This window comes from Poeciliopsis prolifica, unplaced genomic scaffold, assembly GCF_027474105.1.
Source record: "Poeciliopsis prolifica strain line A6 unplaced genomic scaffold, Auburn_PproV2 SCAFFOLD053, whole genome shotgun sequence".
In the NCBI taxonomy this organism is placed as follows: Eukaryota; Metazoa; Chordata; class Actinopteri; order Cyprinodontiformes; family Poeciliidae; genus Poeciliopsis; species Poeciliopsis prolifica.
In genome coordinates this window covers 2,640,651-2,666,840 of record NW_026562428.1, presented here as the reverse complement: position 1 = coordinate 2,666,840, position 26,190 = coordinate 2,640,651, and the positions used below count along the sequence as shown (strand labels likewise).

The following is a 26,190-nucleotide window of genomic DNA, read 5'->3' as shown; positions in this document are numbered from 1 at the left end:
AAAGCTATAAGTAATTTTTCAAGCCTGACTGAGGAACACCCTTCGGGAAATCCAATTTTGAGGTTGGCAGGCTGCATGATGCAGGAACCGGGCTTACAGGAATGAAACTGTAACCAAAAGGCAGTGCTGGGATTAATTGGGAACAGAACACACCGAGCTTTGCATCTAAAATGAATCTGGGTTTACAGGTAAAACACTTTTCCTGCCAAGGAAATAATTAATGGCCAGCCATTTTATGTAGTATTAGAATTCTCCTAAGTTAGCTGGATTAAAATGAGTAGGAACAGAATCGTTTACTGTTCAAATAAGGTTTTTAATGTTTGCACTTTGGCTGGGATTCTGAGTGAAAAAACAGACAAAAACAAAAAACAGAACAGTTACGGCTTGGAGCAACACCCATCACTGTTTTAAGGTGTAATAATTCTGTTTTTAATATTGCAGTTGATAAACTATGAGTAGATATTATACTGGAAGACTCTCAATCCTCCTCCTAATATACCTCCTACCTTATTGTTTGGCTTTTGTCTCCTGTTTAACATATCAACTCAGCATTTGTTGCTGTTGTTCCACGGGACCGAACCCTAAAGACACGTCCTGCGTTGCCGCCACCTTTGATGAAATTACCTTTCGAAGCCTGGGGAATCCCAATTCATTGACCCCAAATTAGAATTGATGAGGTTTATTCTGATTTAGATCTAATTCTGAAGCCATATAGGCCTTAATCTAATACTGGCGGGGTAATTTGTATTCAGGGACTTGTGAGCAGGTTATGAATTGTGCATAAATTTACTCTGGCTTGCAAACAAATGGATGTAATGACTTTCTGAGCTATGAAAAAAAAAATAGGCTGCAATTTTTAAGATAATTTTTCTTTTATTGTCAAACTCTAGAGGAACTAATGTTCCTATGGTTTGATTTAGCTTTATCGTAAAGAGTGCAGTCAAGATCATATTTTGGGGGCTTTTAAGTGGGAGACAAACCACTTCAACCTTGTTACATTTAAATGAGCGTTAAGGAAGATGATACTTGGATAAAGAAGTTCAGGGATATCATTGGTATGCATGTCATCCTGTTTATGAATTGATTATGCAGCTGTTTCAAACTGTGCTTTTATTAATAAAAAATAAATCAATAAATATTGCGTGGTTGGAACTAAGCTGTAAATTTTCAGCTTTGTTCTTCAGCTCACTTCAACCTACCAGCTAGATTTCATGTTTTAATCAAAATGAATCTTTAATTTGGCCAAAATAAGCTAAGTCAAACTTTCTGAGAATAATAATCATTTTCTGGGGGGAAAAAAAATATATAATTATGACCTTAAACGGTGTTATTGTATCATTCACACACTCGAATTAAATGGATGATTTAAACGTGTGTGTGTGTGTGTGTGTGTGTGGTCTGTTTGTACATACTCCCTTTAACACATTGGTTGTATAATATGACATAGGTCCCATGATGTCCAAAAGTCATATTTTCATTGGTTAAACAGCCTTTCATTTTTGCTAAAATTGCTTCTTGTCTGGAAAATGAGAGCAGTGGGAAGCAAACTAAATTAATTGAGTAATTCAACAAATTATTAAAAAAAGAAATCGCCTTAAAATTGTTGGAGTTTAACAAATTGTGATAAGTGTCAGAAAGAAAGACAACTTGCATAATTTTTGATGAAAAATAAATAAATCATTATGATGACCCTACATAAAATGTTTCAGTTGTTTGAACAATTTTATTGGCTAATTTCGAACAGTTCATTTTATGATTACAGACAGAAAAAAATGAAAATAAAGTTGGCTTTATTTGTTAATAAAATAAAATAAAATAGATTGGAATTTGAAGCAGAATTTAAGGAAAGCAAAATTACACCCAATCACAAATGTGAAGATCTGGAATTTTTAATTCAGAATGAATTCTAATAAGTAATAAACATTATAGCCAGCAGATGGCAGCAGAGGCTCCTACTGGCTGGGGAAAGCCTCCTCAGAGGCATGCGAGCTGCTGGCAATCGAGATAAGTGCGTGGGAACAGATTCTGTTCTTAGGAGAGTTGAGTCTGGCTCTAAATGAAAGAAAGACAGGTTGGATTGATCCAGACAGAGAACAAGAGAGGGGACAGAGGAGAAAAACAAGCTCTAAATGGTAAAGGAGGTGGAGGAGAAAAAAAAAAACATCTGTTGATTTCTTTGGGGAAAAGAAGGCTGGTGGTAAAATAAATGAGTGGGTTGTGGGTAGTGGTGGATGTGAAGGCTGGAATGGAGGGTTCACTGTATGATCTGACCCACATGGAGTTTCTGGGTCATTATAGACCAGAAAAGGAAGAGCAGGAGGCTGTTTGGGAGGGACTAGTAATGAGTCTGACAGTTGAAGATCTCAGGGGATCTCCTTCCTTAATCATTAGACACACACAAGCCAGTGCATACAAAAAGGAAGAAAGGTTTTGGATAATGCTTGGGATTCTCCTCAAGTCAGTTTGTATCATCCACCCTTCTAATGGAGGCTGGCTGACAGCTCCCTGCAAGGTCTTCAACCATTAGTCAGGAGAGAGCAAGAGTCACGCTGGGAACAAGTCAGCAAAACTGACTCCACAGATCATTGATGCAAGAAACCTTCATGCTCACTCCTAGTCTCACGTAGTCAGCATGGCAGCCTTTGAGGACATCACTCTGGGCTGTTCAGGTGTCGGGAACCTGCTGAGTACGAAGAAGGAATCATTAATTCATTAAATCAGACTGCAAATAGTTGACACTGGGCTTAGCTTCTGAATCCTCACCGATTCAGCAGTGGTGAGGGTTTAAAGCTTGCCAAAGCGTGGATCAAAATTTGAGGTCGAACTTCCTCAGAAATAGGGAAAATGTCCACAGGGGTGTGGTTTTTAGGTATGAGACATGAACAAATCAACAAAACTTGTAATCAAATTGTTTGTGTTGGTTAAAGACTCGTCCATCCTTTGATTTTTGAACTATTTGGCTTTATTTAACGGATAAGGCAAATTCCTAGTGTCCAAAAATTTTACTGTCAAAAGCTTCTCCTAGATCAATAAAAAAAAAACACCATCGAACAGCAGTAATGTTTGCTAAACCCAAATTGGATTAAAATACCAGGAACTGTCCTGGTTTATGGACTATTCACTTTTTTATTACCTTAGAAACTGTAGAAAGTGAGCTAATAGCCGTATAATTACTTATTACTGCTGGGATTACCGGATTAGGGATTGGCATAATGACAGAGCACTTCTAGGAGTCTGGAAAAAAATATTTGTGGACTAATTCGTAAAGCAGTCCTTGGTGCTACAATTATACTTTTTCAGGAATGTTACAAATGTGTCTTCACTCAAAAAATAGCTCACTAGACACAAAATCTGATATCTCCAAACTCCAAATCCTCTTGAAACCCTCTGACCGCTGAGGTATAAAGAAGAGAGCTCTGTGTTTCTTACTGACTTCTTTCTTACTGTAGTTTTTAACAGGACAACTTTCTTCTTAAACCATCCGTAATAAAAAGGAAATTTGTCAATCTGCAAGCCTTCGGCTGAGCTACAGCACTGTGTACTGGTGACTGAGTCGGCCCAGACTCATTACTGTCCTTCTGTGAAAGAGAGCGATAGGAAGTCTGAATGTGGTACTCCTCTATCGCAGGGGCTTATGGAGAGAGGCAGCAAATAGGCATAAAAGGGGGACATGTTTAATTTAGATGATTGATATTACCTTCCATATGCATTCAAGCTGAATCTTTCTACTTTAAGTACCTCCTGCAAACATTTAAACCAGTGATATGTCCTCTGGAATGAGAATCTGAACTGGCAGACTCAAAGAAACCTTCCCTTTCTTTGCCAGTGAATTGAGTTTTCTAAAGAGACTGCATGTGTCTATCTGCAGAGATTAACATTGAAAAACCACATCTCCTCCATCTGGCCGTGACTTTTGTCTGACTGGAGGGAAAATCGCTCTCTGTATAGAACAAGCCTTTCCTCAAGGTTCTTCCAACGCAGCTAATTTCAGTTTTGTCTGTGAGAGTGAGACTGAGAAGGGAAATGTTCGTTCCAGTTGTGAATAAACCAGATTACATTGCATTATCAGCACCAAAACCCCAATGATGCTTAATTTCCAACAAACACGAGTTCATTAGTGTTGCTTTTATCACACACTACGGGCGCACATTTACTAAACTGAGAAGTTGTGGTGGTAAAACCCTTTGCTAATCCAGCTCATTATGCTAATGGGCAAACCTATCTGAAAAAGACAAACTCATCACAGAGACAAAAAACAAGTAATTAACACTCTACGAGGTACTTAGATAATGTAGAATAGTAGCACATTTAGATGTATTTCAGTAGTTAAAACGTTATCAGTGTCGTACCTTTAAAATTACTCCCAGTCTTGCACAACTTTTGCAGGATCTTGCAAAGTTGCTCAAGATCTTGAAACTTTCTCTAGGTATCGCAAATGTAAATCAGAAAATATTGCAGAACCTTTCGTAGGATTTCTCAAAAGTTACTATGGATTTCACAGAAGTGAAAAGTGACGTGCAAAATTAACTCAAATTTACTGTAACAGTTTACAAGTAGTTTTGGATTGTGCAGATCAACTTTGGTATCTTGAAAAGGTGTTTTGAGGTCTCAAAACTTCTGGGATCTTCCTTTAGTTTTCACAATTGCTCAAAAGTATCGAAACCGTCTTAAAAAGTTACACAGTCACCCTAACGTAGGAAATTTTTTCCTTTTGGTTTGCTTTGCTGGGTTGATTATCTACAGATATGTTTCCAAAAACCAAATCAAGATAAAACAACTCTGTAACTCTGTCACATATACATGTTACATAAACAAAACGACACATTTGTGTTGCGTTAGATGGACGAATGCATTTTAGAATAACTTCTATGCTAACTTCCAATGCTAACTTCTATAGCATTGGACTATATGAATGCACAAAGTAATTCTATCACCTCACTGTGGTTTTTTACTTATGTTGGCATACATTTATTTCCTGCATTCTGCCTTTTCTGATTTTTTTTTTACTACCTCATCTTTTTCTCCGATTATGTTTGTAGTTTTTTTGTCTCGAAGACCTTGGCTTACACAATTTGCCATTGTCTGACACCCAGGAAGACACACAAAAGCATCCTGAATCTACCCGCCTCTCCAGCACTCTCCTTTTCCGTTGCTAACTCTCTCTGTAAAAGTCAAAAGTCACTGTCAGCAACGTTCTTTTCATTTTCCTTCACTGAGGTAGTTTTATAAGCTCATAATAAAAAGTAGAGATTGAATATGAGAGATGGTGTAAAGAATGTAGATGATGGAGTTGGTAGAAAAATGAAGGTGGTGAGAGAAAACCCCCCCAAAAAAACAGTGATTTATGTTAGATGGTAAATGAGGACAAACTGAGAGGAGTGAGGGATGAGATAGAGGAAGCAGTTATATTTAGTACAGAGGTTAAACAGCACAGCCCATCTCTGATAAATATTTATTTATATAACTCGTACGCTTTGATCTATTCCTTTGTGATTCAGGCTGTATGTTTAGAGTTGTTGTCTAGACGGCGAACATCTACGCCAGCCTCCATCAGCTTTTCTTCCAATAATGCCCTGTAAGCTGCTCCACCCGTCGCCACACCATGATACAGCCACCACCATGTTTGACAGTGGAGATGGTGTGTTCAGGGACATTTGTAGTGTCACTATTTTATTTTGTATGTGTACCAAATGTTTATTCAAAAAAAAAAAGAAAAAAGGTTAGGAATACATATTAATGAATAGAGTTGCAGTGTGGGCTGTCTGCATAATATCAGTAAGTAATATTAGCTATAAAAATAAGCCTTTTCCTTCATGACAGTTAAAGGGACAGTATTATGTTTTCCAGGCATGTAGTGCCATTTTATAGCACAGTCAAGTAACTATGGTCATTTTTTTAAATATACGGTAACACTTTATTTGAAGGGAGTTCATAAGAATGATATGACACGGTAATAAACATGACATCACACTTGTCATGAGCATGAAGGCATCTTTATGAATGTCTATGACTGTTGTCATGAAGTGTCAGCCGGTAAATAATGACACTTTTCATGCAATGTTGCTTTAATAGTTTCATTAAAAGTCTATTGAAAGTGCCAACTTTGCATTATTTGGTAAATATATACACTTTATTATATACATTATACACTGTCTGCATGTCCGGTAAGAAGAGTCAACGTGAAGCAGCAAGGGACGCATTGAAGGAAAACAATCAAGGCATAAAGTTGCAAAAGGGCTGACATGCAGATGAAGGAGGAAAGGGTCTGTGGGAGGAGAGGGACAGGGTTGTGATTGCACTTAATTGCTCTTCCCGTCCAGGGCGGGTCTAATCACTCTGAGGATCGTGTGTGTGTGTGCGTGTGCAAATGTTTTCCAGCTCCCAGTTACAACCTGGAAGCTAGCTCGTACTTTTAGCAGTGGTTCCTCATTAGGAATGACACCGAAGAATCGCCGCTGCTCTTTCTTCACCTTCAGCTCACATAGAGACGCCCATTTAACCTCCACCACCCTGTGAGGGGAGACAGGAGGTCAGCCCCTGATTTCAAATATATGCATTTGACATCAGTTTTAACAAAAAATTTATTAAAAACTAAAATCTGAATAAAGCTCAAACGACTAAAATCCTTCCAGATGTAGCAGCAGGGGACTAAATAAAAATGCACGCCACACTTTTTAGATAATCAATGTAGAAAACTTGGAAAGTTATGTTTTTTTTCTATTTTTCTTCACTTCGCAATTATGCATGACTTTGTATTGGTTTATGAAGTAAAATACATTAAGGTTTGCATTTTCTGATGTGTTAAAATGCTAAAGAATTCAACGCATTGTGCTTTTCAGAGGCATTAAATTAGGCTCTGGCTTCATTACAGTTTGTCTGTAATAAAAAATGTTGCTGCAAGCAGTCACCTTTTCGCATAAACAGAAATACTCTAAATAATTTGACCGACACAATAAGCATTTCACATCAGTACTGTAAATTGCTCATGTTTTGTGGCAGAACGTTACAGCTTTTGTTCCCTCCACTATGACAAACATTGCAACGCTTTTGTGTCTGATTAAAAGCTTACCCAAAAGTCTCCCCTACCCCTCCGCTTAATCATTCTGGGTGCAAGGCACATTTTAGAAGAGAAGCTATTTCTAAAGTACTCGACAAGATAAACAATTTAATCAGCCCTCTGGTTGTTTGGATCCATTGTCTGCTTCTGTGGTGTAAAGGAAAACCTCTCTGGGCGGTTTGTCTGTGATCGGCATTAAAAGAAAAATGAAAGAAAAGGAGTGTTATTCTGCTTTAGAGTCGAATTTGTTAGAAGCTGAAGATTATCCTTGCTTGAAAGAAAAACAGGCTGTTAGGAAAGGATTAGAGGCACATAATTGAAACAATAGAAAATTTTTGAGATGTATTCATCTGGTATTGAATTTGGCTCAGACTTGTTTTGCTGAATAAGTCCAGTGTGATGCCTCTTGTACAGCTCCTGTCAGCCTCTGACCTCTATGTGAAGAAAGTTTAGCCCAATCCTCTCTTCTGTCTGTGAAGTTCTATGTTTATTGCATGTTCAACACATTTCAGGTCACCTCAAATCGTCTCAGTTAGGTCAAATGTGTTCACTGTCTCACCAGTTTGTAATTTTTTTGTAATTCTAAGTGGGGATAAATGTTGAGCCCTCCTGATTTATTCCTGAAAATCATCATCAGTGACAAAATACAAAGAAGTCATTTCTATTTATTGCACTTTATATAACATTTTAAAAGATGCCTTATTAGGAGTGAGCATTTATTGCACTGTTAACTATTTATTATGAAATATTTCTAATAATGAGAAGAATTTTTAGAATTGTTTTGATAAATTTCAGTTAATGGTTTAAAAACATTATTTTAGGTGAAATGTTATTTTCTCCACTGTGTTCCATGAGATCATCAGCAAATATCTAAAAAAAAAAACTTAAAAAGAATCACTTTTTTTAGCACTGTTTTTATAGTTATCATAAAATATTGTGATAAAATTCTAAGTCCATATTGCCCAATTCTGTTTATATCTACATAAAACATATTAAACTAATTTGCAAGTAACTTTTTAGCAAGCTATAGAGGCTGTTTGTAAGTAATTCCTAAATATTTATGAAAAGGTTCGTGTTCCATTGGCAGATTATTTAATTTAATTTATCTGCCAATAGAACAAATGCTTTTTCATCAATATTAAGGAATTATTCACTCAAAACAAGCCTCTGAATCTAGTCCAAAAGTTACTTTTAAGTTAGTCGTAGTTTAAGTGTACTAAGATATTTGCCCTAGAAACTAGACCAAAATTAATTGGTAAGATTTTGTGTTTTTGCAGTGCTGTATTGTTTAATTGAAATTTTTTAGTGTTGTAAAAATTGCTAATAAATGTCCACATATCCAAATATGTTCCTTCCCAATTAATATTACTGACACCTAGATCTTGACCTTTGGGCTTACTTGTGGGATTTTAAACACTCCTCGTCAGTACTGTGTACCAAATAAAACCTAAACAGGATTTAAAAGTAGAAAACCAAGGTCTGCGTTTCATACTTGCTCGCTATGTATGTGTGAGTTTACGTAAAGACAATTTGATGGCTAGTCTGAGCACACTAATTAAAATGATTTAATCCCCTTCAGAGCGATGGCTGGTGGCCATCCTATAATAATAATTCAGTTTATCACGTTGATTGAGAGAATTAATTATTTCCCAGTCATTTAATGGAGTGAAAATTATTACACTGGATTTTATTTATTTATTTTTTTTTACCTACCCGCAGGCTGTCAGGTGAATATTAGACAAGTTAATTACTTGCTGACCCAGAAAGTGACATTTTTTAATAAAAAATAACCTGAAGATGTAAATAAAACAGCACCACACACATTTTATTCAAGTACAAGTTTTAGATCTCCTAAAATCCCCTTCTCGCAGGATTAGGATCTTATTTACCCACCCTTAACCTGATCTCCTTAAATAAATCTGCTTTTTGAAGTCACCTAGAAAACACAGTCCACTTGTGTGTGATCTAATGTTAGCATAAATTCAGCTCTTCGGTAAAGGACATTAGGGAACAGCCAAATCCGGCTAAATAAAACTTGTTTAAAGACACAAAAGTTGCATGAACTTTAGAAAAGAGACAACTAATCAAATGTAGGACTTTTGCTGCCCTTTTTAAAGGAACCACCATTTTATTTCTGTTTTTAGGGTTTAGAAAAAAGATTTGCAAAAAAAAGAAAAAAGAAAGGTGAATACATTTTTAATCAATTGGATGCTATTTAGCATTTGTGCAGTAATTTAGCTGGAAGAAGAAAATATGTATTTTCATGTTAGCTTTGCCTTTCTGGGTAAACTTTATTTATTTTTTTTGTCTCTGTCGCTATGCATGTCTTTGTATCTGGGGGTGTGTGATTTCAGCAGCACTCGTTAAGCTAATGACTTTACCCTCAGCGGGGTCGCTCTCCTCAGAAAATGTACATTCGTTTATCGCCGCTGGCAGCTGAACGCCACAGATGCTTCAGCAGCGGTAACTGGGATACAATACAGTATAGGCTCTGAGGTCGTTGGCAACCCGGGGGCCTCCCGCAAAAACTTCCACGCAGTCCTGGAGGCGACTGGAGCCAAAACGAGACTGTGGCGTTCAAAGACGAATAGGAGGGAGTGGAAACGTCAGAACACAGCTGCCCACATCTGCTTCCTGTGTTGAGTTATTGCGTCGAACAAAGCCAGATTAGGCCTTTTTATGGTTGAAAGTGTACCTGAGTGTTTGCCTGCGGCGTCTTTCCTCTTGCTGCCTTTTATTTTCTTTCTGTTACACAGAGAGTTGGGGGGGGGGTTTAGCCATAAAGCTGGGCAAACGGCATCAAAGGAGAAAACATAAAGGATAAAAGTCAGCACCGACCTGCCATTTCACTGTACTTAAGATATTTTATGAGGTGTTTCTCATCATTTGAATTACATCCATTTCAATTGATTATTACTAATGACGCCGGCAGTGTAGGAGGGGTTACAAAGTCTTTGCAATAGGCTAAAACACAGATAAAATGCTCTAAATATGTGAAAAGATCAGTAGAAATCAACATTTATTGTTAAATAAACACATCAACTGTTGACAAGGCATCACAGATCATATATATATATATATATATATATATATATATATATATATATATATATATATATATCTGTGTGGTTGCTACTTAGACTTTGTGATCTTAAAGTGCCACTTTTGTTTGTACTTCTCTGACAAACGGCTTTGGGGAATATATTTTTTTATACCACCTCAGTATCTTCCTCTACCCTTCCTAGTCTCTCCTGGGGGAGCTGTAATTCATCCCAGACTTTAGTTTGTGCTCTCACAGCTGCTGAAACTTCTCTCCACTTGGCCACCTGTTTTTTCCTGGTACCTCAGGGATCCCACAAGGTACCTGCGTTTGAAAGGATTTCTACCTCCTCTAACACGCCGTGCCCACCAGCAGGATCGGGGCCTTCCAGCATCCCTGGAGCCAAAGAAAAAAAAAAAAGAAGAAAATATCCCTGTCCTCTGAAAGATTTCATATTTGACTAATGCATTCCCTCCACTTTATGGTTTCGCAAAATTTGCGATTAAGATTGCAGGCTTTGCATTCTCGTAATCTTGAGTTATTTCCTCCGCACGCCCCTCTATAGGCAAGAGCCTGCGTGAACACGCACATTCCTAGACATACCCTTGAAAGAAGAGTCTCCGTAATGGCCCTGTTCTCAAGTCTCAAATGGCGATAAGTGAATTTTCATTAAGAGAATATTGAGAATTGCAATAAATTGTTTTAATGACCTGAAAATGGCTTCGCCTCTCTGTGGAGAGAGGGTGGGGGGGAGGAGAAGAGACGAGCTCCAACACTTTGAACAGCAAATGTAGAAATGTGTGTTGTGACTGTTAAAGAACGTCCAATTTCTCTGTTAATAAAGGCATCCATATACACAGCCACATGTTTTTGCCTTTAGCCTAATCATTTTTTAAAGCTTTCATCCAATTTTGTCCACTTTTCCGACAATTTGACTATTTGATGCATGGTGTTTGTTGTTCTTTAGACTCCTAATTGCTGCACTTTCTGTTTGATATGTAGCAAACAATTGAAGGTAATTAAGTATTTGGCTAATGTATGTGTGTGTTTAGTGTGTGTGTGTGTGAGTGAGTGTATGAGACATGTGCCAACAAAATTGGGCAGCAGATTGTGGTGATTTTCAGCCAGCTGGTCTGGCTGTTTCTCTTTTTTTTTCATCTTTTTCACTCACATACACGCACGCACAAAAATCCTCGCAGTCTGGTACTAGCTTTTACACAAAGGAAACTCATCGTCACAGCAATCGTAACTCCCTAACGAGATCCCTCATCCAATAAGGAGGCAGGATTGGTGCCACTTCCTGCCCTGGTTGACTAATGGTTGTGAGTAACGGTTCGTGATCACTGTAAATAAAGGCATATGTTTGCAAGCTGTGGATGTGCCAGTTCACCGCTTTGTGTGCCATCTAGGCTGGCTTCACCAGCTGCTAGCGATGAACTATACTGTAAGAGGTTTGCTTTGATCCAAAAGGGTGAGCAGGTGTAAAGTTAAGAAAAGCAAGAGCGCTCAGTGTCGAATTGTGACATTATGGATTCTCTTGAGAAAATGTTGAGATATGTTTAAGGAAAACCCACGGCCAGAGGGACATAAGTCTTGAGTTTTTGAGGTCACCATCGCATAGGTTTTAAATTCCTGCAGTCAGCAGTTTGGATTAAATGAGGCAAAATGCATTTCCATTTCAGCCTCCCTGTGTGTGTCACCACCTCTAAACCATGACTTGTTTTCTCTCTTCTCAGCAGATGTGGTAGATCTCAAACGTCTCAAAATGACACAACGATGAAACACTTTAAAATTTAAATGTGCTGGTTATTTTCACCAAGATGTAAAAATATTATGGATATGAATATTTTTGCACTGCTTTGTATACATCTTGATATGATTCCCATCATGAAACTGCAGGATTCTACAACTACTGCTACACTTTATCACTTTCTTATCTTAGTCCATATCATGGCTCCAGTCATTATCAAAGTGGGACAGTCATTAAATACTATTATCTTGGTAATGCGTAGTGGAGGAGACGTTCTCTAAAGTATCTTCAAAACATCTTAACCTTAAACCAGAGCGCTGAAAAACATCAGAATAGCTGCTGCAGTTTAATCACTAATGTGCTGAAAAAGCTGGAGGAATCTGAGGCCACTATAAAATAGCTCTTGGTAAATCTGTTTGAGCAAAAGTGAAGGCCAACTGTGAAAGTGCTTGTTAATTAAAGACAGCTAGAGGGAGAAGCCGATTTGTTCCATTTTGTACTCACGCTGGGTGTAACCGAGTCTCCCCCTTGCAAGCCAGGATTACTAGTTAGGCATAACGAGCAAACCAAAGAAACTAAAGGCTTCTAAATTAAATATGGGGATCAAAACATGTAAATTCTAGCCTGGACGTGGAGAAAAGAACCTTTCTGAGGTCACTATTTGACATACTCAGCCAAAATTCTGATATAAATACATTCTAACATACTAAGAAGTGGAATAGCATAGAAGTGCACACATCGTTTATTTCTACTTTGCAATTATGTGCTATTTTTTCTTTTCGCCGCTTAAGCTTAGATTAAATTATGTTGTATAAAATTTTAGCCAGGGGAGTAATTCAATTATGATTGCTTGATATCTCTCTGGAAATGCGGACTTTCGAACAGGTTTAATATCAAAAAGCCTCTCCTGGACTTCTATGCTCTGAAAGTTGCAGAAAAACTCTGGTTCATAGCAGAAAGAAAAGAAAAGAAATTCGACCAAAAACCATACAGGAAGAGAGCTCCGGTTATTCTGGGGATGTGAGACTCTGTGAATGTAACCTTTTCTCTCCTTGTCCCTGCTGTAAACAACAATATGTTCTTATCAGCTATATGGTGTCCCGCTCACTTTGGCTCCAGTGTTTCTGATGACCTTTTGACTCCCTGGGGATGTCCGCTATCACACACAGTCTGCTGCTTTCGAACCAGTTGTGAATTATCCTGTCAGCAGAGCAGATAAGGCTACACTTGACAGACCTTTTTTTTATTTTATGACTGATAGCTTCACTCCCAGACAAATGGCTTCATTTTCTTGGCCATCATCCTTGGCTGGTAATAATGTCTGAACACCTTACTTCCGTCAGCCGTCACTTTAATGTGGCAAGGAAGCTTATTCAGCTTATGTTGGTTTTGCCGACGAGAGGAATCCCCTAGTTGGTGAAATGCCACTAGTGATCTAGTAAGGATTATTACTGCGCTAAATAAGGGTCAGGTACACAAGAGATATAATCCAGAAAGGAAAAATTATATTTGTGTTTGGAACGCTAACATCTACTCTGAGAAAGCCCTGAGTCATGCTTGGAAAGCTGGTCAGTTAAATGAAAAAGTCAGGCAAGAAAAGTGAATATTTCCTAGTTTTCCAAGACACCGAAGCTTGACGATAATTTAGAAATCCAAACTGGTCTCTGTTCTCACTGTGGTGTCTCGTATGTTCTGGAGCAAGAGTACAAAATGTCTCTTTGGCTCGCGGGACAACATGCCCTGCCAAGTAACAATGAAATTTCGGCTCTGTATAAACTGTAAATTTGGTTTCAAGCAACTTTTCTTTGTTTTCTTTTAATCCAGATTGTTTAATATTATAACACTAACAGATTGTATAAATTGTCTTTTTTAAAAGTAAGTTTTATACCAGGCAGTTGACTCCTAAGTGCACTGTTGTTTTCTGTGTGAAGGAAATCATTTTTACTGCATGTTTCAAAGGAACAAAGACCTACCAGTGTTGCTCCGTATATGACCACTCCTAGGAGCATTTGGTACAAACTCAAGATTTTGTAGTCTTGATTTTTTCCAAACATTTTGGCTTTAGTTATTGAAATGCATATGGAATTTGTGCAGGATAATTTCATGCACATGACGTAGTTAAATAATTTGAAATATTCATACCAAAACATTTTGGTAGATTATTATTTTAACTGTAGGAAACCATGACTTCAAAACAGAATATATATGTGGAGTTTTTTTTCTTTCTTTCTGGCTTTTACCTTTAATATAACACACCAATCCCAACCAGTATTAAACAATAATTCAAAGAAGGAATACTCTCTACGTTTTCCAACTGAATCAGAGTCACTACCAGGTCACTTTAGGTACAATTTGCTCCAGATGACGGTTTCCCCCTCACTATTTTTGTACATTTTCCCGCTAGATTTAGAGGTCACTTGTATTTGGTCTGCCTTCAACCCTTTAGCAAACAACATGAGCAGCAAATGACCCAGGAAACGAGCTGATGTGCTATTCATGGGAAGAAAAACTCTCTTTGCAGAGCTGAGTAGAGATCAAATCATCTCAATCCAAAACCTCCTGCTAGATAATTGTCCTTCATTTAAGTTACGTCTGGTTCAAAAATGCCACACTCAAACTCCATGCCATGCAAATTCACCCTCTTAAACATTGGGTTTTGATTAATCTTTCTGGGTGGCAAAAGGGCTGTTCACGGAGGCAGCCTCGTAAGAGTCAACAGACAACTGAACGCTCATAAATTAGGAATTCTAATGTTCGGAGTACCAGGGTGCACGAAAGACCATTTACCTCCGACAGGCAGGCAAATGAGAACAAGTGAAGGGATGAATCCTGGAATGAGACATACGTCTTTTCAGAACGTCATCACAGGATTCTTGTGGAAAAAGATCCATCAACAAACTATGGCTGATTATCAAAGCCAGTAGCCGTCCGAAGGTGATTATTTACGCTTTCGATAATGTAGTCATCTGTAATTTGGAATTGCGTAGAAATTAACTCCATCCATCAAGACTCCAAGCCACCCATCAGCTTAGGAAAAATTTAGCTCAGTGAGACTGGTAGGAAGAGAGTGGGAGCGATTAGATTTGCTTCAAGCTTATCCGTCATAAATCAAGCAGTTTGGCTTTGTGTTGTTTTCATTCTGCAGTAATTGATCAGAATCCAGTCAAAAAGAAGCCCATAACATTCACTGACTCAAGTCAAAAACTCGTTTGTTGTGGTTTCACATATCAGCCTTACAGACATGTAGGTTGGTTCTTGTGCCTGACCTCTTGACCTTTGTCCAAATCACCTTTGGGTCTGCTAACCTTTGAACAGACAATGAAACAGAAGATGATGCTTTCGGTTTTCAAATTGGTTGAGAAGCAAAAGAGGTTGCTTTACTAAGCGATATGTTTTTAAAAATATATATTTTGTTGTATTATGGCATGTCTAGGAGTTCATCAGAATAATAGAAAATAGTCAAAATAAACAATAAATCAATTAATTGCATTATAATTTTTTAATAATCGCAACAATTTCCATTTGCATCATTTATCATTTTTCTTTTTTCTCTCTGTGTATCAATATTGGTCTTCAGTTTGATGCAACTAGTTGGTTTTCTGAAGGCCAATTTTGTGAACAATTTTGTGAACTATTGAAAGTTTCCTGATCTGTGAACAATCCCAATGGTATAATGCATTACTTGAAAAGGGTCTCAAAATAACAATATGAAAGTTTATGGCAATGACTTCCGGAGAAAATGTCCAGCAAAATTCGTGATGGTGACTAATTGAAAAAAAAAGGGGCTTCATTGGAAGGAAAGTTTCAGATTGTCCTAGTCAAAGTTCTGAATGAGAAACCGGGCATTACCTAAAGAACCAGAAAAATCTGATATATTTGCTGAAGATTTACTAAAAAAAAAAAAGGAGGTAGCAAATATCCACTAGTCAATCCGTGGCATTCTAATTGACTCAGACTACTAAAATACTGAAATCTAATTTTCACGTGACTTTTTCACGAGGCGCGTGCAGACTCTCATCTGGACCTTGCAGGTTATTTACACACCTTTTTTAACAGTGGCATTTTAAATGAGCTTCAGTAAATCAATTCATGCATCTTTGCTGTTACTTTGTGTCAGCCTTCACCCACTAATGAAGTGTTAAGTTTCTCAGTCTGGCTCTTCCCGCCTCCCCCTAAAAAGGAGATAGATAGTAGTGAGACAGGAGGCTGCACAGGGAGAGACCTGGTCTGCTCCATACGGAACTACGGCAGACTGTGAGGAGGGCAGCCCGCCGCTCTGCCAGTGGCACCGGGAGAAGCTCAAACCCTGACACCGTCTGGGAGGGAAGGCGCGCGGCAGGCAGGACGCCTCCGTCCCCCCTATCAGCGTCGATACCGGGGGAGAAGAAAGTCGGGTTTTACCCTGGGGCTTGGAGGGAGGGAGGGAGAGGATTTGGAGATTTACTCCCAGCTTTTACCTGCTCCGCCCGGAAAGCCGCCACGAGCCCCGGGAGGACAAGAATGGAGCGGCGCGGTCTCAGGTAGGAGACCGCCGTGGAGGCGAATGTCCACGGCGACGTGGACTGTGTTTTGCGCCCGGCAACTTGGGCTGACCGTCTGGCGCCTGCCGGCTCGAGCCGCGCGGACTTTTTGCTCATTAGCATTGTTGAGGAATAACGTAAACTCCGTCATGTGATGATACGACAGGCAGGTGGATGTTCCTGGAGGCACGCGGCATTTGACACATATCTGCGTCTTTATTTATTTATTTTTGGCGTGGCGTGCGCGCGGGAGTCTTGCGTGTTGTTGTGACTATTACAACTTCTCCCTTAATGTTGTCAAATATGACTGGGGTTCATTTTATTGGTCTATTGGTGCTGCTGGTTCCTAACTCCATTCTATTTAGAGGTACGCTGCACTATCAATTATGGACACACACACAAAAAAACCCTGCAGCTGTGCAGTGTGTGATTTTCCTTTTGTTTCTACCTTTGACTAAAATTAAGTTGATTAAAAAAAAATACATGCATTTATACAACATATAATACATGTATTTATACAATATCGGAAAACTGTCTCTGGAGATAAAATGGAAGTGAAAATATGGAAATCAAGAGGTTCTTCTTATATTTGTATCATAAAAAACATAATCAATCATCCTGACCTGCAAATTAATATGAAGTGGGATATGTCAGTTTTATTACTGTACCATATTTACTGGTGTTTCATGGAGTTAAGTGGATATTTTGAATGAGTTGTATCTGATTTTAGTAGTAGATTTCACCATTTACTCCTGTTGTTACATCAACCCAACATGTTTAAAAAGCTGACATCAGCTGGTCAGTTTGTAGGACAATCTGCTCATGTAGCTAACATGCAGTCAACTTCTAAAGAACCAGGCTGCTTGTTGAATGCCATTTTCAAATGTTACTTAAGAAAAGTAAAGGTGAACTCCTTTAGCTCCTTTTTAAAATCCCCAAATTTGGGAAATGTGGATGAGTTACCTTTTTAGCCAGTTGAGTGGCAAGTACCAAGCAACAGGTGCAATGAAAGAACTTTAAGATGTATGAAAAATGTAGACGGTTTTTTAAACCTTTTAAATTTTGTACAGATTGATACCGTTTGTATTTGACACCATGTGTTTGTAGCGCATTTTGAATTTGGATTAATATCTTTTCACCTGTCAACAGGGGTTTTCCAGTACTCAAAATTTAAATACGAAATGGAGTTGTTCATTTCATGCTAATTTTTTTGCATATTTTAACACCATAACACTAAGGCAATTGCATACAAACTATTGTTTCTTGGTTAGAAAGAACACAAAAAGTCTAAGCCTGGCGTGAATGCCTGTCTCAGACTAATGTTTTAAAAGTTCTACTTTAATTTCTATTCAAATGCTTCCAGTCTTTAGTCCTTTAATCAGATGCCAGATAGATTGTCAGTGTGACCATAGGATCCCCACACCTGTTGCTGCACATTGCTGACCGGCCAGCCCAAAACAAATCTTCCTTTGCTTTCCTCTCCGTCACCGTGACAAATTCAGCTTTTACGACACATTTGTATCAACTACATCAACATTGTTATAAATATGTAACTATTTTTGGACACATAAGAATAACTGTTGCTTTTCTACTTTTCTGATTTATAAACTACCGCTGACACCAGAAGTTTACATACAGCAAATTAAATGATCCATCTTTTTCCCGTTACTGTCTGAAATGAAATCAGACCAAACTTCTCATGTCAATTAGAGTGACCAAATTTATTTAGATTTACGAAATAATGCAATAATGTAAGAGATTTCATTCATAAATGTCTTCAAAATCAGACATTTAAATAGAGAACAATGACTATCTCTGGACACTTTGGGAAAGCCCAGATGTTTGTCCCAAGAAATACAGCTCAAAGGCAATACTACCAAATACCGAGGCAATGTGTGTAAGCCTAAATGAATACATCTGACATTTTTATCTTATTATTGTGTCATTTAGCAAATAGAAATGATTTCTGATAATTCTATCTGACGTAAAACAAGAGAAGTTTGATCTGATTTTAACTTCTGACAGTGAGGGAAAAAAATTTGTGTGTATCTTTTTTTACTTGCTGAATGTAAATTATAATCCATCAAATAATGCCCTTGAAAAATATTTCTATTTGTAAGAATATTTCTTTAGGACACCAGTCACATAAAGAAGTGTAATTTGTATCACTAAACTGTACAGGGTAACCGTATTTTCTAATCTATTACTATTTATTGAAGCTTTCATTGAGCAAACAGTGGAGACTGACAATTAGGGCAGTTTTGATGGGTTTTAAACATCATTAATTGTAATTTATCCTGACGATAAATCAGAATCAGAAGAAATTTATCATGATAAATGATAAACGATACGATAAATGCCCATCCCTAACTATGATGATCCGCAGTGATCAGGACCGCTAGAAAGTGCAGAAAATAAAAGTCATTTGAATAGACAGTGCAGATATTGACTTCTGCCTAAGCAATTGGAAAATCAATTGTGAAAAGATGTCAAGAAGTTTAACAGTGTTGAAATGTAATGAGTATCATTTAATGGGCCAACTAATTTTCACTTTCAATCTTTTGGCTTAGGCTAATTTTGGTGGGAGCCATTGGTTGAAAAAAATCTTCAGTTTCAACATTGAGTTTCAATATTGCTTCCTACTCATCTTGTAAATCATCTGTTGATCATTTTCAAAATAGCAAAACACCTATATTTTTTTCTTGTTATAGTTTTGCTCTAATTGGCAAGTTTGGAGAACCATTGCAGCTTATGTAATTGAAGAGTAGCTGGAAAGGTGTAATGTAACACAGTGCAATACTTTTTTTTTGTTTTTTCTTTCCACGTGAAGCTCTGTAGCAGCAGAGCTGTCGGGGCTCCCCAGTTGAGTTGTATGCATTGTGAAACTCCACAACAAGTGTGATGTAAGCCACTAAAACTGGACCATGGACCAACAGGACAGTTTTACGTGTTGATGTGACCTCTGAATTCCCCAGATCAGATTATCCTCAAGGATCCAGCCTCGCAACGTCTTGTGCTAATCAGCTACTCCTGTCTGGATGCCAGATATCAATGCAGATGCAATCTAGTTTGTCATCCTTTCACTTTTCCCCTTTTTCCATTAGATGCATTTGTAAAATAAAAACAACGAAAAAAAGGGACCCAGACTTGAACTCCGCCTCTCATACAAGTGTGTTGCTGAGGATACATACACAGAATCCTCTATTAAGCCTTGGATGCATCCATCGACTCGCCGTGACTCGTGTGCCCGGCTGGCAGCAGGGTCAGCCGAGATGCTCCGCCGATAGTCCCAGAGGCCGTGAGCCAAACGTGACCAGCAAACAAAGAGGCCAGACATGCTGTCTGTTTGTGTCCCTCTCCCCCGAGCATGCCATGTAAATGTAAGGCAGACCCCACGGAGGGTTCAGCGACACACCAGCTGAGCCTGGCCGTTTTAGGTGAGTCTCGACGGCGTTTAGCTCGTCTCTCCACGGCTGAAAAACGGAAGATCCATTTTACAGTCTCGTGATAACATCTAAAAGGATGTTGGGTGATGGATCAAGTGTCTCGAGATAAAAGAGGAGGAAGATCACTGTCTCTTCACTTCCGTGCCGATGTACAGTCAAACCGGCAACGTGTGAGTGAACGGGAGGTGTTTAAAGTCCTATTTATAAGTCTGATGGTTGTAAGTTGTATTTTGTTCAAACCAAAGTCCTTTATGTCAGTTTCTTTTAAGATAACTTTTCTTTGAAGCACTGTATTGTACATATTATTGAATTTGGCGGGGGACCAAGCAAGCCCCCGCTGCTCTTGTGTTTTGGCTCCCTACAAAGTGGTCATTTATGACCACCTTTGTAGGTTGGTTGTGGCGTTGCTCTTACCCAGCAGTGTAATCATCCCAATTTAGACATTTTAAAGTTGCTCAATGCTCAATAATAAGAGAAAGTTCAGCTGGTGCCTATCACCTCTCTCTGTTTCGCACTACCATTGGACTATATCATTTAATTCTCAGTTTTTCGGTGTGATGTGGCAGTACGGTAGCTGCCCTACAGACCTTTGAATTTATTAGTTGCTCATTGTTATCTTGGTAATGCGAGCTGCGTAGCCAGTCCAGTAACAGTAAATTGTGATTGCTGGTAGTTTTTTTTTTTTGTTCCTGTATGATGCTTCCCAGGCACCAGGTGCACAGTCGGATTAGCCACACTGGGTCATCTGAGCTCCACTCACCTCATTATCTACTTTGGACAAGGACGGACATAATCCCCTCCCGCCCCTGTTTCCCCTCCTTCTGCACACTCTTGCATCATGTTTTTCTTCGCATGTTTAATATAACCTGCATTATGTATTATATTTGTCCTTCCTTGGTTTTGTCTTTTGTCTCTTTTTTTTTTCTTCTTCCCGTTTCCATTGGACTCCTGTCCGTGTGACTCTTGCCCTCGCTTTCCCCTCGTCTTTGAATGTCTCCTAACTGTTATGCACAGTTTTTCCTGTCCTTTTGTCTCCATGTCAGTGGAACGATCTGACCAGTCTGTTGCTGCATGCTGCAGGGTAGAGAGCCTTTCCGTCACGCTGGGTTTAGCATGCTCCACTAGCTGTCGGTAACAGGGAGCAGTCGAGGGGAGACGAATACAATGCAGCTTGTTGAAGGAGGAACAGCATCAGTATCTAGCCATTCGATAAACTCGAGTGCATGATGCTTGCTCTGTCACCCCAGCCTGCCTGCCTCTCAGTGCCTAATTTGCCCCTGTCTTGTCCTTAGGGACGCACCACAGCTGACTGAGCAATTCTTAAAACCGGCTTAAGTGTTGGCAGAAAGAAAAGTGCTGGCTGACAGACGGAAGCTGTTTGTTTTGGTGCATTTAATTACATCTAAGCCTGTCAAAGTAACAAATTTTACCGGACGATACATTGTCCCAATAATTATGGCGATAAACTATGATACTGCTGTTTTGGAGACGGTTTTCAAGTACATAATATTGCAAGTTTGCACTCTCAGAGCCCAATAAGCTCTAACTTGGTGAAGAACACTTGACACTGGAACTGGAAGGAAATAAAACGCAACTAAAAACGACAAATAAACTGTAAATGAATGCCACATATGACTGAAAAAAATCAATAAGATGGATTATGGTGTCTGTAAGCAAAATTACCCTTTTTAAAATATGAATCGGAATAGAAATGATCTAGCTCATTTTAATTTATCATGCGATGAATTGCTTAATTGCTTATTGCGACATGGGAAAACAAAACTATAAAAAGCAATGAAATTATAAACTCATTGATCCATAAAGCTATGGTCAAGTACATACAGAATAGTTTGACGTTTTTCTTTTTCATGAAAGAAGAAATCTTTGTCCTTTTTCATCCAGTAACCATTTACCACTTGTAAATGCTTTATATTTGATTGCTGTTCCCTTTGCAATATTTATATAATAAATACAGTATGTCACAAAAGTATTCGCACCTCAAACTTCAGTATATTTTATTGTGAATTACTTTGTGCTGATGATATTGTGGATTTGCAGAAAGTAAGGAAAAGATATATGATTTAAAAAATTCAGTAGTGTTTGTTTTTCTTCTTGTCCACTAAGTGCAGCTTTGTCTTACTTGACTGGAGCCACACCTCTTCCATTAATATTAATATGTGTGTATAAACTTTTTTTTTTTTTAACAAGAGGAAGAAAAGGTTGGATGTTGACTCCGCCATTTCAAGAAGTCCATTCGAATTAGAAACTCTGCATTGCAGATCTGGTGGTTTCATTTTTGTCTTTCAAACTTCTTCAGCTTCTTTTACTGCAGCGTTCTAGATGTTTGGTTTTCCTATGGTTGCCTCTCGCCGGTCTGCTGACTCTACCACTAAAAATAAAACACTAAAAGAATAGGTAGCTACAGATGGTCCTTTCTTAGCTGTTTTCTGCCTCTGTTTCACTTCTGCTATTCTAAATGCTTTAACTGCATTTCATTGGCACATAATTTTTCTCCTCATGGTATTCCTGCCAGCTTTTAAAGTATCAAGTGTTTATCCTTCACTTCAGCTTCTTTAGCAGATCAGTGTGCCTATTTAGTTTGCAGCATTCACGCCTCAAGCTGCATTTTTTGCTGTAATTGCTGTACATGTTGGAGTACCTGTCCGCTTTCTCAGTCCTGGAAGCGTAATTGCTCCTCTTCCTTCCTCTTCAGCTTCATGTCCACCAACTTTTTAGCTTTGCCTGTCATGGTTCCACCATTCAAAGAGCCTTTTCTGACACAACTCTCTGCATATTTACATAAGCAGACTTGGTACCAGCACAAGGAATCACTTGGTTGGTGACCAATTATGAGTGGGGAACAGCATCCAACAAGCCTGGTTGAAATGGATAAATTACCTCCTCAGTCTGCCATCAAGTTTTGTATCAGTGTGGTGGACCATAAATACATATAAAACATGGATTAAAGCAGCAACAGAGGGTTTGACATGCTGCCATGTTATAGCACAATCAAGTAACTGTTATCTTCATTTCTTATTATGTATCAAATATGGCTTAAAAGAAATTTGCTTTGAAATTGGTCCTTCTTTAAAAACTCCTGCTCTTTCTGAAACTCTTCCTTCAGGAAGTCATCACAATGTGGCTTCTTTATTAACCCTGTAACAATGTTTTTACAAGAATTGAATGGAGAAGTCGCTCGTTTCATAAATTCAGCAGCTCCACCAGGTGTTTGCTATTTGTAGCTGGCTAGTCTGAAGGAGCTGATTGGGGGAGTCACTGCTCTGTAACGTGGAAGCTTGGAAGCTGCTGCTCAGACGAAGGGCTTCGTTGCAGAGGGCGGGGCTAGGTCTACCGAGGCATTTTCCACAGCTGAATGGTTTCCACTGGAGATCAAAATATTTCTCAAACATGCATGAAAGAATCAAGGAAACACTCCAAGAAGCTCAAAAAGGTTGATTAAAAAAAAAAAAAAAAAAACAGCAAACAGGTTTCTGCAGCACCATCATGTGGTAGCAGCTATTCATTACATCCGAGCCATTCAGAATGCAGTCACTATTCCTTCAATAGTGCAGTGGTTTAGCAGTATTTCAGACAGTATATAAAAACTGAAGTCATATTCTTTATATTTTCTAGCTTCACGTTATTTTCTGATTTCGAATTGATAAATAACTTCATCATGGATGTGTTTAGAGCTCTTTCCTAGCTGTTGCTTGTAAAGGCAGAGAAACATTCCCCCATTTGTCATTTCTTTTCGTACTGTCTAACTTCTGAATCTTGCTGTGCGGCCTTGAATTACCTCGGAAACATACATTTTGACATGAATTACTCCAGTCAACCTTTGAAACATGGCGTTTTTGGAAGGGGGAGAGGAAACCTTGAGACGTTGAGAGATTTTAACTCTTCAAGGAACAGATAGAAACCCTGTAGCTACAGAACATGCTATGTATGGCATGTGTGATTTTGAAACAAGTTTTTGTGAAAACAGTTTGAGCAACATTTGAGAGACGTTAAAATTTCAGACTTCTGCTTCAACCGTATCCAGTAATCCCCGCGAGAGCAGATGAAGCGTTTCATCAATAAAAACTCATTTGTTCCTGAAGTCAAGTTGACTTAAAGCGGTTAACATCGGTGCTAGACTTTATACGTTCCACTTCAGCATGACGGTAATGATGAAATCATTGTACAAGTTTGAACAGCTAACTTAAGGAGGTATATTTAAAATCTGCTTCATGAAAGAACAGCATTTCAAATTAATCATATGAACTTTTGAACCAGGCCTCCAAATTTAATCAAATCTGATTCAGTGAAGTATGAAATGTACCTCTCTTATTGGAAACAGTACATGTGGTTGATGTTTGCTTGGTAGTTTTCATAAAAATTTAACCTGCTGGTACAATTTTACCCAAATTTGATGTTTTTTTTTTTTTTATGTATCATGTAAGAATGCAAAAAAAAAAAAACATTGAAAAATTCTTATTCATTCATGATTGTATCATAAAACGGTGTCAACTCATTTTTTGCCTGTTAGCTTAATCAAGACAGAGAGCATCTGTGATTATCAATTTTCAAGTTTTTATGATTGTCGCCTATTTGGATTTAAGTCTGGACTTTGACTAGACCACTCTGACACATGAATACTGCCTGGCAGGTTTGCTTCCAGGATTGCCACGCATATTACATCCCCACGTCATGACGCCTCAACCACCATGTTGCACCGTGGGAATGATTTGTGGTTGTAATAACGCAAAATGTGGAAAAAGTTTGAGCGCTACTCATACTTTTGCAAATTACTTCAATAATTCAGCCAGAGAAATAAGATGGCTATTTGTCAGACATGTGATATGGCTTCTCACTGCTTAAACTCCATCTCAGCTATTCCAGTCACATTTGACTCTTTATCAGCTTTAGCAGAATATTGTCAGTATATTTAGCTTGTGTAATGTTCTCTCACACTTTCTCCCTCATTCCGGACCCTTCTGGAGTGAAACCGTATCCAATATGTATTTGCCCCAAAGTAGAAAGTATATTCAGGATTCTGGTTGCAACGTGATGGATGTTTTTAAACAGATATGCCTTAAATAATGTCTTCCCTTATGTCACTTTGTTTTCACAAATAATCATTAATACTGTGTGCTCCATGGTTATCCAGACCATTTCCCCTGGGTCTCAAACAATGTGGCTCCAGCTGTCGCTGCGCCGCGTCTATTTATAGCACCCGAAACATTAAATGGTCTCAAACTGTAGCTGTTCCAAAAATACGCAGCTCTCAAATATCACCAAGACTATAGCTGGTAGCATCTTCAAACGCACCAAACCTTAGTGATAAAAACAAAAGTTATTTCAAGTAATTTGTCTTGCAGGAGCCGCTTGAGGAAGACTCCTATTGAGGAAGGCTGCCTTCCTCATGCGACTCGCAGAAAGTTTTGTGGAAAAAGTCGACGCATTTATTTGTTGCACAGGACTCATTTTTAAATTCCATATGACATTCTGGTTTGCAGAGGCTCTTGAATACTTAATGGGAGTTTGGATGTTCATCTTCATCAACAAAGTAATCACTAAGCTACAGCTGATATCTAATAACGTTTTCAAGACTTTATCCGGAAAGCTTTTCGAATTCCAAGTGTTTTGAATTTTGAAAAAGTGTGTGCACAAGGTCTGCAAAGTTTTGACTATCATATAGTCAGTAGTAACAATCACAAACTTATAAATAAAAGTAAATGTTGTGCCATAAAGGAATTGTTGGCATTTAATTCTTATTCCCTGTTTTGCACAACTTGTGCAATAGTTTAGCATCCATATTCACATTATTTCAGTTCAAGAAGTCTTTTCTGCTGCTGCAATGCATCGTTTGCAGTAATGTCAGACTAATTTTGAGCTCTGACTATCCTTTTTCTGGTGGAATCGTTACAGAATGCACAACTTAAGTTTTTTTAAGAGGAAGATTTGGGTGCAGAAGTTTCAGATTTCTCCTAATTCAAAAAGGTTCTAAATTATACATACAGGCTATGATGTTTGGATAAATTCCTCTTAGCAATTAGCAGATACAATTTCTGTAGCTGTCAACAAGCTCCTGGCATTATTTTGTCTGGATACTCGTCCGCTTTTCCTGACAGGAATGGTAAGACTCATTTAAATTGGTTGGTCTCCTGCATTGTCCATCAATGTTTAATAGTAGAGAAGCTTGACATTGGCAGACTTTATGCTTCCCAAAACCAATTTTGATTCGTGTCAGGAGGTGTTTCTGCAAATTTCCCATTTCATAAATTCTTTTCCTAATCAATTTTCTGTATTTTTCTGTTGGCTTGTATCACATTGTTGATATTTGACGATAAAACATTAACACTAATTGCAGGATATGAAAGAATCACAAGACTATT

At 38.3% G+C, this 26,190-nt stretch overlaps 1 protein-coding gene across 12 annotated transcripts in view; it reads left to right on the top strand.

Moving 5' to 3' along the window:
* dmd (dystrophin) overlaps positions 1 to 26,190 on the top strand; it is a 157,369-nt gene that overhangs the window by 3,230 nt on the left and 127,949 nt on the right. The window contains exon 1 of one of the 12 annotated variants that reach the window (XM_055059317.1): positions 16,128 to 16,367. The exons of the other annotated variants lie outside the window; for them this stretch is intronic. The gene's annotated coding sequence lies outside the window, so the exon portion shown is untranslated. Of the gene's footprint in view, positions 1 to 16,127; positions 16,368 to 26,190 lie in introns of those variants that run through there. 12 annotated transcript variants of the gene reach the window in all.